We start from the raw sequence: 14,462 nt of genomic DNA on the forward strand, positions 1-14,462 counted from the left end.
CTTACTGCTTCTTTCAGCAGTTTTTCCAGATGACCGTGATGACTTCTCGGTGGCTGGCTTGGTAAAAAACAGTTCTGAAATGTCCTGTCTGTATATTCCGCAAAGGCATTTTGATTAACATGTCCTGAAGTCATTGTTGTTGAGCACGTAATCACGTTTGTGTCCTTTTCTTTCAGAAACTTCGGACACATTTCAAGATAGTCAAAACCAAACATAGATGGGGTTATTTTGTCCTACACAGGGAATTCTGAGTGTCTGTTGAGTGTATCTGGCTAACTAGCATCTCCCATTGTCTTTACTGTTGATTAAAATTCAACACTTGTCATTTTTACTGCCTTCATCTCAAGAATCCCTTTTTGAAGTGGACCTTGACACCCCCAGGTATGAAATTCCATGCCGCATATCAGTGCAGGTCTAAAGTGTAAACCCTGTAGTAACTTCCTGGAAAGGTGGTGATTTTTCAATACCAGACATCGGGTGACTTTGTCAGTGTATTTTCTTATATTTAAAAGGAAACACGTCCTCTTTAAACAGTTCAGTATGTTTTTGGTTAGCCGGTGACGTTATAGGTAGATCTCACTCTATCACAATCTTCCGTTGTCTTTTTAACCGGGGCAGAGGGTACAAAAGCAAGGACGTTATGCTGAAACTTTACAAAACACCTGTCAGGCCCCACCTGTAGTCAACTCAGGGCACCGCACGTTCAAAAGAATGTAACTCCGTGGAAGAGAATTACTGGAATAATACAGGAGATGAAGGACTTTAATTATGTGACAAGATTGGAGCTGTTGAAATTGTTTTCCTCAGACAGTAAGGGGAGATTCAATAAAGATGTTCAAAATCATGAAGGGTTTTGATAGATAAAATGAGGCAAATTGTTTCCAATGGCAGAACTGTGGGATACAGATTTAAGATAATTGGGGAGAGATCCCGGAGCAACAGAAGGATTTTTGTTTTTACAAAGTCTGTTGTTCTGTCTTGGAATGCACTGCCTGCAACAGGGGTAAAACAACAACTTTCTGCAAGAAATTGGATAAATAAATTCATGGAGAAAAGTCTAGACGCTACCGAGTAAGAGCAGGAGAATGGAGTTTAGTGGATAGTTCTTTCAATGAACCAGCAGAGGCACACTGGGCCGAATGGCCTCTGCACATGATGCCCCATTCTATCATTTTCTAACGCTCGTAAAAGGTTATTTAGATTGCCGATGCCAAATACAAGAGAATGAGGGAGAGAAAGAGTGACAAAGACAAATATAAATATGCAGCAACTAATAGGAACATATCTCAACATATTTCAAGGAATCATAGAATCATTACAGTGCAGAATGAGGCCATGAGGCCCATTGATCTTCACCGAACCTCGGAAAGAGCACTCGACCATAGCCCACACAGCACCCCATCCCCGCAACCCAGTAACCCCACCTAAGGGACAATTTATCATGGCTAATGCACCTAACCTGCATATCTTCGGACTCTGGGAGGAAACCGGAGCACCCGGAGGAAACCCAAGCAGACACGGGAAGAAGGTTCAAATTCCACACAGTCACCGAGGCCTGAATGGAACCTGGATCCCTGGCTCCATGAAGCAGCAGTGCTAATCACTGTACCACCGTGCAGCGAGTTTGAATTCACTCCTGTTTGATCGATTTGTTTCAAACGATTCTGATACAGATGTAGTGAATGCTCTATCATTGGTGCTTCATCGAAGACCAGAGAAAAACAGCTTGATCTTTACAATAGCTGAATTGATGGATCCGTCCTTTCTCCTTTTGCCCTTTTCTGGAGTCTTCTTTTCCCAGCTGAACCAAGCAAGTATTTATTGTGACATTTTCTCTTAAAGTCACTGTTGTTAACCTCTGTAACAATGTAATTTGAATGGCTTTCTTAAAAAGGCCACTTCCCCAGCCCAATGAATACAGTGAAACCATGAAGCTGCCTAATTAGAGTTTACAGTAAATCCCCAAATCATGTTCAGGCATAATCAAGTGAATGTAACCGCACTTGCCGAGTTGACAAAGGTATTTGCACAAAATGCTTGTCAGGCTGTGTATTTCTTCAGACATCATGATAACTCATTCATATAGTTAATGGCCACTTTCATTATAATTTGTGAAAAGCAATTGCCATTTGATGGGAGATTTGAAAATCAAGGCATCAGTTTACATCAGGCCTAAAGCAGTAATTCTGAACAAAGCACATGCTCTGGGTAAAGAGGGTTAAGATTGGTCCCCATCAGCAAGAGTGACAGCTTCATGCGCATTGTGTGATTCATCACTGAGCTCTGTGCAACCTTTTTTGCTGCTAGCAAAAATGGTGATGGTGGTGCCGTCATTTTGTCTTGAACACAATAATGACAACTATTCCTGGGATATTGTAACTGATGTGTTGGGTGCTCTGGATACGTGGAACACATACAGGCCACCAACACTTAAAATAGTGCAACACTATTTTATTAAGTCAGAAACTGTTGAACATACTTACACTGTGGGTTATCACGATATTAGATTGAACTAAAGACCTATGCCTTGTCCTAACCAGTCTATGCACTCAGCACATGGTGAGGATCTGTGCTGTAAGCTGTAAGCTCTGTCCTACTAGGAGGCTGCAGCTCGAATGAGCGGGAACTCTGATGCCACCTGTCTTTATAGTGCGTGTGCTCTAACTGGTGATTGACTGCGGTGTTGTGTGTGTTGATTGGTCCCGCTGTATGTCCATCAGTGTGTGTGTATCTGCACCATGATATACTGGTGTATATTATGACATCCACCCTTTTATAAAAGAATGTATGTGTGTGGCAATAAATAACGTATGGTGAGAATGTTCCTCACTACGTTGGGGTGCGAAGACATATTTACAGGACTACGTACATGAGAACTAAGCTATTTACATGGGAAGGTGCCTGATGCAGAGAAGCAGTATGCAACAAGAGTAACGAGATCAACACTATATACAAACCAGGGAAACGATCAAACAAAGCAACAAAACAATTCAGAAAGACTATAAGTCCGCAAAGTTCATAAATTAAGTCTCTGAGGTGGGCGACGAATTCTGGTTGACCGCCTCAAGGGTGGGTCGAGAGCTGCCGGTTCAGGAGCGGGCTGGACTGCGTCAGAGTCAGGGGGATGCAGAGTGACAGGGATGTCTGCATAGTCCATGGCAGGGTCAGCAGGAGGGCGAGGCGATAGTGGAGGATCACGTAGCGAGCGTGGAACAAGATGAAGGGCGCGTCGATTGCGGCGCAGAATGGATCCATCCGGTAGATGAACCAGGAACGAGCAGGCGGGCTACCTGTCGAAGGACAACAGCGGTTGCAGACCAGCCACCATCCGGAAGATGGACGCGGACGTTGTCATCTGGAGCCAGAGCAGGGAGATCAGCTGCATGGGAGTCATGAGCCGCCTTGTGCTGTGCACGAGACAACTGCATCCGTCGAAGGACCGGAACGTGGTCGAGGTCTGGGACATGAATGGATGGCACCGTCGTCCTCAGGGTACGACCCATGAGCAACTGGGCTGGCGACAGGCCAGTGGACAGTGGGGCGGAGCGATAGGCCAGCAAGGCAAGGTAGAAATCAGACCCAGCATCGGCAGCCTTGCATAGGAGCCGTTTGACGATATGTACTCCCTTCTCTGCTTTGCCATTGGATTGGGGGTACAGGGGACTGGACGTCACATGGGCAAAATTGTACCGCCTGGCAAAGTTGGACCATTCCTGGCTGGCGAAGCAGGGGCCATTGTCCGACGTAACCGTGAGCGGGATGCCGTGTTGAGCAAAGGTTTCTTTACAGGCACGAATGACTGCAGACGAGGTGATGTCGTGCAACCGTACCACCTCCGGGTAATTCGAAAAGTAGTCCACGATCAGGACATAGTCTCTACCCAGCGCGTGGAACAGGCGATGCCCACCTTGGTCCATGGTGACGTGACCAACTCATGGGGCTGCAGGGTCTCACGTGGTTGGGCCGGCTGGAAGCGCTGACAAGTGGGACAGTTGAGCACTGTGTTGACTATGTCCTCATTAATGCCGGGCCAGTACACTGCCTCTCGGGCCCGTCGGTGGCACTTTTCCACGCCAAGATGGCCCTCGTGTAGCTGTTCCAGGACAAGCTGGTGCATGCTGTGCGGGATGACAATACGGTCCAGTTTTAGAAGAACCCCGTCTACTACCGTCAGATCATCTCTGACATTATAGAATTGAGGGCATTGGCCCTTGAGCCACCCGTCTGTTAGGTGGCGCATGACACGCTGCATCAAAGGCTCAGCCGCCGTCTCGCAGCGATTTGGACGAGGCGTTCATCCGTGGCAGGTAGATTGGAGGCCGCGAATGCCACATCGCCGTCAACCTGGCAGACAAATCCCGCTGGGTCACATGGAGTGTCGACTGCTCTGGAGAGAGCGTCAGCAATGATGAGGTCTTTGCCTGGGGTGCATACCAAATGGAAGCCATATCGCCGGAGCTTGAGAAGAATACGCTGGAGGCGAGGCGTCATGTCGTTCAAGTCTTTCTGTATTATATTGACCAGCGGGCGATGGTCGGTCTCGACGGTGAATTGAGGAAATCCATAGACATAATCGTGAAACTTAACCACACCGGTCAGAAGGCCCAGGCACTCCTTTTCTATCTGCGCGTAGCGCTGCTCCATGGGGGTCATGGCACGTGACGCATATGCAACGGGGGCCCATGATGAGGCCTCATCACGTTGAAGGAGCACTGCCCCAATGCCGGATTGGCTGGCATCGGTCGAAATTTTGTTCTTATTTGCTGGATCAAAGAAAGTTAAGACCGGGGCCGTGGTCAGTTTTGTTTTGAGTTCTCTGCATTCGCGCTCGTGGGCAGGGAGCCATTGGAAGTCTGTTGTCTTCCTGACCAGGTTCCTGAGAGCCATGGTATGAGAGGCGAGGTTAGGGATATATTTCCCTAAAAAATTGACCATGCGCAGAAATCGGAGGACCGCCTTCTTGTCCTCTGGCGTTTTCATGGCTGTGATAGCAGCAACCTTGTCCGCATCCGGCCGCACACCCAACTGGGAGATGTGGTCCCTGAGGAACTTGAGTTCCGTCTGACCAAAAGAGCATTTGGCCCTGTTGAGGCGGAGGCCATGCTCATGTATACTTCTGAATACGCGCTGGAGGCGACTAACATGCGCCTGCGGGGTGGTGGACCAAATGATTATGTCGTCGACATAGACGCGAACACCTTCAATGCCTTCCATCATTTGTTCCATAATCCTATGGAACACTTCTGAAGCAGATATGATCCCAAACGGCAACCTGTTGTAACAATATCTGCCAAAGGGGGTATTAAATGTACACAGTTTCCTGCTGGATTTGTCGAGCTGGATTTGCCAGAATCCTTTTGAGGCGCGGAGTTTGGTGAAGAGCTTGGCGTGAGCCATCTCACATGTGAGCTCTTCACGCTTGGGAATTGGATAGTGCTCCCTCATGATATTGCGATTTAGATCCTTGGGACCAATGCAAATTCTCAATTCGCCGGAAGGCTTTTTTACACATACCATGGAACTGACCCAGTCGGTTGGTTCCGTGACTTTGGAAATCACTCCGTGGTTCTGGAGGTCCTGCAGCTGCTGCTTGAGGCGGTCCTTAAGGGGTACTGGGTCCCTGCGAGGTGCGTGCACCACAGGCGTGGCATTCTGTTTTAATAAGATCTTGTAGATGTATGGGAGCGTGCTCATGCCCTCAAAGACGTCGTGTTGCTGGTTGATAATGGCGTCGAGTTGCGCCCTGAAGTCAGTGTCCTGAAAGGGAGACGTATCAGCAGAAGAGAGAGATTGAACTCTCTGAACTAGGTTCAACAGCTTGCATGCCTGTGCGCCAAGCAGGGAGGCTTTCGAGGAGCCCATGATTTCAAAGGGAAGGATGGCTTTGCGTGACCTGTGCGTCACTTCAATTTGGCACGAGCCGCTGGCAGCAATGGCATTGCCATTGTAATCTAATAGCTGGCAGGCTGATGGAAGGATGGCTGGTTTGACACAAAGGCTTTGGAGGTCAGACCGCGCAATGAGATTGGCGGAGGCACCAGTGTCCCGGCGGAATCGTATTTGGGACCGGTTGACCGTCAGGGTGGCACACCACTCATCGTCTGGATCAATGCTGTATACCGATAGAAGCTGGATTCTTTGCTTCGGGGACACCCAGTTGCTTGTAACGATACCGACTCGAAAAGGCGCCTTCGGGTCCTCGGTGTCAATGTTGAGTAGTAGGTCCGCATCCGACTCGGTGACCATGTGTTGAATTAGTCCCCAGCCAATGGTAAGCAGGCAGGTTATCACATCCCTCCCCCCCGAAGTCCAAGGAATCCACCGAAGACCCTGGCGAAGGAGGGCGTCGGACTCGTTTTGCTGCAGGCCGGACACCATTTACACGAGGCGCTGGATCGGGCGGCGTGTAACTAGACGGAGACCCGTGCTTCCATGATGAACGGCGTAACGGTTGTACATCCACGGCCAGTGGGCCCGAGGATTCCCCCTCTGATGCGTCCTGTGTCTCCATCGCGGAGTCAGAGTCTGCTGCTTCTGTCATCTCGGCGTCGCTATCTCCGCGCGGTTCTGTAACGACCTGTGCAGGCTTTGAGCGAGGCACCAGAGGAAAATTGTGAGGACTACTTTCCATTGTCTCTGTCTCAACGCGACCACAAAATGTGCCAGGCTCAGCCTGATCCAATTTTAGGTCATGCACCGGGCTCACATGACAATGGCCCGAATGAGCAGATTTTTTGGGGTGGAGGATAGGTTCGCAAAATGTGCGGGAGGACCAGCTAACCATGTTCACATGTTTTGGGCATGTCCAAAGCTGAAGGGATTTTGACAGGGGTTTGCTGACGTCATGTCCAAGGTATTAAATACAAGGGTGGCATTGAGTCCAGAGGTGGCGATTTTCGGAGTGTCACAGGATCCGGGAATCCAGGAGGAGAAAGAAGCAGATGTTGTGGCCTTTGCTTCCCTGGTAGCCTGGAGGCGGATATTACTAGCATGGAGGGACTCAAGGCCCCCAAAGTCGGAGACCTGGCTGTCGGACATGGCTGGCTTTCTCTGCCTGGAGAAAATTAAGCTCGCCATGAGAGGGTCACTGTTAGTGTTCGCCCGGAGGTGGCAACTATTCATCGACTTCTTCGCAGAGAATTAACCGTCAGCAGAAAGGGGGGGGGGGGTTAGCGTAGATTAGGGGGTTACGTAATGGTGGGACCTGTGGGAGAGTGTGGCGGTATGTTCACTATGTTTATATTTTTATGTACATTGTTTATATTGCTGCTGTTACAATGCCCGAAAAATACCTCAATAAAATGTTTATAAAAGAAAAAGAAGGCAAATGCAATGTTAGCTTTCATGTCAAGAGGGCTAGAATACAAGACCAGGGATGTACTTCTGAGGCTGTATAAGGCTCTGGTCAGACCCCATTTGGAGTATTGTGAGCAGTTTTGGGCTCCATATCTAAGGAAGGAAGTGCTGGCCTTGGAAAGGGTCCAGAGGAGGTTCACAAGAATGATTCCTGGAATGAAGAACTTGTCGTATGAGGAACGTTTGAGGACTCTGGGTCTGTACTCATTGGAGTTTAGAAGGATGAGAGGGGATCTTATTGAAACGTACAAGATACTGCGAGGCCTGGATAGAGTGGATGTGGAGAGGATGTTTCCGCTTGTAGGAAAAACTAGAGCCAGAGGACACCATCTCAGATTAAAGGGACGATCCTTTAAAACAGAGATGAGGAGGAATTTCTTCAGCCAGATGGTGGTGAATCTGTGGAACTCTTTGCCGCAGAAGGCTGTGGAGGCCAATTCACTGAGTGTCTTTCAGACAGAGATAGATAACTTCCTGATTAATAAGTGGATGGGGGGTTATAGGGAGAAGGCAGGAGAATGGGGATGAGAAAATATCAGCCATGATTGAATGGCGGAGCAGACCCGATGGGCCAAGTGGCCTAATTCTGCTCCTATATCTTATGGTCTTATGAATGAAAAGGCAATATTTGCCTAAAAAATAATGCAAATGATCATTTGTTTCAATAACAACTACTTAGCTATAATATTTAAAAGATATTTGTCAGCTACATTGTTGAGGATATGAGTTCTTACATAACAAAGTAAATAATAAGCTAATTCATCTAGTCCTTTCCTGAGCAAATATGTCTGGCACAGCACTTAGTGTTACCAAATAGCTGCTTAAATAAACATATTTAAATTTAAACATTTCTTCAGAATCCCCTCCACACTTAAATGTTCACTCTCTGACTAGCAATTGCCAGTCATGTTATCTTTGCTAAATGAGCATTCTCTTGAATACAGTCATTTACACTAGCTCAGAATTTGTGGGAGGGTTTTGACAGCAAATTGTCAGCATTTAGTCATTATCCCTCTGAATCTGGCCATGACATCAGGATTAAGTGCAACTCCATTTTAAAATAGATGTCCTGAAGTTGCGGTGTGTCATTCACTTCTCCACCATAGATGGTGGTGAGGATCCTTCCCAAAACCAACAATTAGCAAGATGAAAATTAAACAGTGATAAAAAAATTTCATTTTTATATTGCTGTTAGAAACCCCATGGGAGATTCAGCCTTGTTTAATGAGATATAACTGGGTTTTAACTGACTAATAAACATTTCCTCACAACTGACCTGGCCCTGCAAAATACATGGAATGTCGTTAAATGCATCCATTGTAATTAATTACTCGATATTTAAAATAGTTTTAAATTTGTTCTTGCTATTTTAGCTCCTACCTTAACCCCATATGTTATGTCCAATCTTTGTTTTGGTCTCTATAATTTAAAAGAAAAATGGTTCGAATATTACTGCTTTTCATTTCCTGGATGACTGTCTGTGAGAATTCTTTAATATCATTGGCTTCTGGGATAGCTTAATGACATTGCGACAGCTGCATGCTGGGAACCCTCGTAAAACTACACAACAATCAATTGCACGTCAAGAGGTAAAGGTTCTTGCCACAGAGATTGCTAGATCTCTCAATGCGACCTTATGTGAGGTCAACCACGAACCCTCTTGCTTTGCTGCTGCCCCCAAAATCCAGGTAATCGATTTCCCATGAAAATAACCTCAATTAAAACTCCAACGTTTATGCGTTGTGCTGTTTAATAATGTTTATTCAGAGGTTTAAATTACCGTAGCTTTAACATGACTTCTACACGGGTTTAGTTCTTGATTGTCTTCCAGTGATAGATATCAAGGAGTGAGGAGGTCGAACCTACAAACAGATTTATAAATGGCTGGACTTACTGTCGTTTATATTAAAGCAAGTGAGATTTGTAGACATAGATGTGCTGGGATATCTAGCTTTGTTGATTTTCCTCATCTCAAAGTGCAAACTATCAGAAGCCCTAGGCTTCTTAAGGAAGCAAGGTTGTCAACAGAAAATCTGGTTCGATACATTCCGAAATACGACTGCAAATTTCTAGTTGTCCCAGAAAATGTGAACGATGCATCTCATCGCAAAATGTCTAATGTGCACATAGTGCGCCTGCTGCAGGGGTGTACAGGAGTGGTGGATAGGTATTAGTCTCCAGGTAAGGGTTAGGGTTTGTCAGACAAATCCAAAGACACTGAAGTGAGTTTGGATTAGCTCCTGGGAATAAAGAAATATGGCGGATAACTAAAGACATAATTTATTTCCCCCAAATACCATGGGCGTGATTCTCCGCTCCCGCGCCGGTTGGGAGAATCGCCTGGGTCGCCACATTTTCCCGCGATGCCAGTCCGACGCCCTCCCGCGATTCTCTCAAGCAGCGAGAACGGCCCCGTCGAGTTCCGCGCGGCGCAGGCCGGAGATTCGCCCGAGACACCCAAAATGGCGATTCTCCAGCACCCCTGCTATTCTCAGGCCCGGATGGGCCGAGCGGCCAGCCCAGAACGGCAGGTTCCCCCCGACGCCGTCCACACCTGGTCGGGAACAGCGCGGGAACGCTGGGGGGGGCGGCCTGCGGGGGGGGGGAGGGGGGATCCTGCACCGGGGGGGGCGTCAAATGGCGTGTCGCCCGCGAGCGGTGCCCACCGATCGTCGGGCCGTCCTCTCTGAAGGAGGACCTCCTTTCTTCCGCAGCCCCGCAAGATCCATCCGCCATCTTCTTGCGGGGCGGACTCTGAGAGGATGGCAACCACGCATGCGCGGGTGACGCCAGTTATGCGGCGCCGGCCGCGTCATGTACGCGGCGCCGCCTTTACGTGGCGACAAGGCCTGGCGCGTGTAAATAACGAGGCCCCGCTCCTAGCCCATTATCGGGCCCTGAATCGGTCGGGATAGGGGCCGTTTCACGCCGTCGTGAACCTCGACGGCGTTCACAACGGCGCGGGCACTTCGGCGCGGGAGCGGAGAATCGCGCCCCATATTTACAAACAAAATCCTTCTGTTTTGTATGGGCGGGGTATCCTTATTTGTACATGTATATATTTAGGAGCTGGTTAATTGGGCTAGACAGTTTAGAGCGTAGATCAGATTAACGCCAGCAGCACAGGATTTGATCCCTGTTCTGGCCAATGTAGACATGGGACCTACCTCTTCACTTTGCACATAAAATAAAAATCATTGCAGTTTGTCATGGTTTGGTGAATAATAAGCAAGACCTTATGTATGAATATGTAAATATATAAACACAGCTCTCTATATTATACACATACAGAAACATCAAAAATAAGAGCAGGAGGAGGACATTCTGCCCTTCGAGTTGCTCCACCATTCATTAGAATCATGGCTGATCATCCAGCAAAATAGCCTAATCCCGCTTTCCCCCCATATCCTTTGAGCCACTTCGTCCTAAGTGCTCTATCTAACTGCTTCTTGGAAACATGCAATGTTCTGGCCTCAACTACTTCCTGTGGTAACGAATTCCACAGGCTGATCACTCTGATTATATATATATATTTATGCAGATATAGTTATTTGAATATATCGATAGATGACGCCTATTAAGAACATTTCCCCAGCTGATATAATGGCAGTGTCTATCCCACAACTGTTGCTTTTCATTGCTACAAGGCTTGTTTTAGTGTTTTGAGTATCAACATAAATAAAAGATATGTAGCTGTTGTAAACGCTCAGAGAACATTACAAAACGTGAAGAGCCATCAGAGTTATTCCCATCTGTGCTCAGCATCTGGCTGTATTTATTGATTGCAGTTACAAGAGGTCAATTGGCATACGGCATACATGTTTTCCTTTCAAAGTTACCTCAGGAATACACTTTATCATGTTCCATTGCTCAATATAAAAAGAACAACAGAATTCTAGTTGTTTTAATTTTATTCTTAAAATTGATATTTGTGTGGCGTTTTCTTGGTCATTTTTCATTGGAGAAGCAGATATAAGTCTTGGTGTGCTCTGTAGAGCCATGTCTAAAATTGCAGGGAAGGACACATATTATGAACTGGCATCTGCTCTTTCCTTAAATCTCTTCAATAGTGATATGGTATGCGAACATTGTACGAACATTAGGGAGCCCTCGAGCCCGCTCTGCCATTAAATTGGATCATGGCTCATCTGATTGTAATCTCAACCCCACATTCCTGCCAACCCCCTGATGACCTTTCACCCCCTCGCTAATCAAAAATCTATCGAGCTTGGCCTTAAAAATACTCAAAGATTCTGATTTTCAAAAATTCCCTTTTGAGGAAGAAAGTTCCAGAGACTCGCGGCCCTCTAAGAGAAAACATTTCTCCGCATCTCTGTCATAAATGAGCGACCCCTTGTTTTTGAACAGCGACCCCTGGATCTAGATTCTCCAACAAGAGGAAACATCCTCTCCACATCCACCCTGTCAATACCCCTCAGGATCTTGTTAGTCGCCTCTTACTCTTATAAACCCTGTTGTGTTCTTTGTTTTAGTTCTTTCAGGTTGCAGTGCTAACAAAGAACAGCAAGCTGTGTTTAATAAACAAAGCTAATTTATCATACTACACTGAATTAGATTCAAACATATTACTAAGGAATTAGTTAAGTAAAGATTATACCACACATCTACACTATTAACTATACAATTGTTCAACCATCTCACAACTACTCTGTCTTGCTCTCTTCCACTCTCTCCACCTATCTCCATCTATCTCCAAGAAGTCAAGGAGGCGTGTGATATTTATATGGCTGCTCGATAGCACCATCTAGTGACTAGAGTAGTAACATTACATTAACCCTTTACAATATCCACATATTGTGACAAGCCCTAGTGGATAAAAACCTAACCTCGTTAACCTTTCCTCATAAACCAGTTCCTAGTGTTGGTCTAGTAAGTAAGGAAGACAGTGTCATAGTGGCAAAGTCACTGGACCAGTAATCCAGAGGTCCAGGCCTCAAGAACATTGGTTCAATCCAATGGTGGAATTTAAATTAATTTAATAATTCTGGAATTAAGTGCTACTCTCAGTAATGATCATGAAACATTGTCCATAGAATCCATAGAAGAACCCATAGAATCCCGACAGTGCAAAACGAGGCCAATCAGCCCATTGAGTCTAAACCGACCCTCTGAAATAGCACTCTGCCTAGGCCCACACTCCCACCCTATCCCCATAACACCGTGCATTAATCAAGGCCAATCCACCTAATTTGCACTTCCTTGAACACTAAGGGACAATTTGGCATGGCCAATCCACCTAACCTGCACATCATCGGACTGTGGGAGGAAACCGGAGCACCCGGAGGAAACCCACGCAGACACGGGGTGAAAGTGCAAACTCCACACAGACAGTCACCTGAGGCCGGAATCGAACCCTGGTCCCCGGCGCTGTGAGGCATCAGTGCTAACCGTGCCACCGCTGTGCCACCGTGCTGCCCTTGTCGATTGTCACAACAAACTCATCTGGTCCACTTATGTCCTTCAGGGAATAGAATCTGCTGATCTTACTTGATCCGGCCGATATGTAACACCAGACTGACAGCAATGTGGTTGACTCTTAACCTCCCTCTGAAATGCCCTATCAAGCCAATCAGTTGCCTCAAACTGTGATGATGTTGAAAAGCGGTGGCACGGTAGCGCAGTGGTTAGCACTGTTGCTTCACAGGGCCAGTGTCCCAGGTTCGATCCCAGCTTGGTCACTGTCTGTGCGGAGTCGGCACGTTCTCCCCGTGTCTGCGTGGGTTTCCTCCGGGTGCTCTGGTTTCCTCCCACAAGTCCCGAAAGATGTGCTGTTAGGTGAATTGGACATTCTGAATTCTCCCTCTGTGAACCCGAACAGGCGCCGGAGTGTGGCAAATAGGGGCTTTTCACAGTAACTTCATTGCAGTGTTAATGTCAGCCTACCTGTGACAATAAACATTATTATTTAAAAAAGGAATGAAACAGAAGAGGCTGGGAATTCTACGGTAAATATTTCGCCTCCTGACTGCCCAAAGTCTGTCCACAATCTACAAGGCACAAGTCAGGCGTGTGATGGAATTCTCCCCACTTGTCTGGATGAGTGCAGCTCCAACACTCAAGTAGCTCAACGCCATCCAGGTCAAAGCAGCCCACTTGATTGGTTCCTCATCCACCACCTTCAACATTCACCTCCTGCACCGCTGACGCACAGTGGCAGCCGTGTGTACCAAGTACAAGATGCACTGTAGCAACTCACCAAAGCTCCATCAACGGCACCTTCCAAACCAGTAAATACTATCACCTAGAAGGACAAGGGCAGCAGAAACATGGGAACGCCACCACCTGCAGTTTCTCCTTCAAACCACACACCATCTTGACTTCGATCTACATGCTGTCCCTTCACTGTCGTTGGGCCAAAATACTGGAACTCCCAGTCCCGGATAGCACAGTGGGTATTCCTATAATACATAGGATGCAGCTTTCAGACAACTCATAATCATCTTCTTAAGTGCAATTAGGAACGGGGAATAAATGCTGGTCTTGGCAGCGACGCCCACATATCGCAAAAAAATAAATATTAAAAAATGTCACTCTTCTGACATAGGCACAGGCCTCTGATAGAAAATATCATCAGAGCCATTTCACAACACAAAATATTATACCGCAACTAAATTGAATAACCTTCTTGTAAGTTTTATAATTGCTTTCGATTTTATTAGTCAGGAGATGAAATATTTATCGTAGAATTCCCGTATGCAAATCATAATCCTCCGCCATTTTCGCCAACTCCAGCGTAATGCCACCACCAAACACATCTTCCCTTCACTCCCTCTGTCAGCATTCCGCAGAGACCGTTCCCTCTGAGACAACTAGTCCACTCCTCCACCATACCCAGTACCTCTCCCATCACCCATGGCACCTTCCCATGCAATTGCAGAAGGTTAACACCTGCCCCTTTACCTCTTCCATGCTTCACAGCACAGGCCCAAAACACTCATTCCAGGTTAAGCAGCGTTTCACTTGCATCTCTTCCAATTTAGTCTACTGCATTCGCTGCTCCCAATGTGGTCTCCTCTATATCGGAGAGACCAAACGCAGACTGGGTGATCGTTTTGCTGAGCATTTTCGGTCTGTGCGCATTCAGG

Source organism: Scyliorhinus torazame, chromosome 12 (genome assembly GCF_047496885.1).
Source record: "Scyliorhinus torazame isolate Kashiwa2021f chromosome 12, sScyTor2.1, whole genome shotgun sequence".
Classification (NCBI taxonomy): domain Eukaryota; kingdom Metazoa; phylum Chordata; class Chondrichthyes; order Carcharhiniformes; family Scyliorhinidae; genus Scyliorhinus; species Scyliorhinus torazame.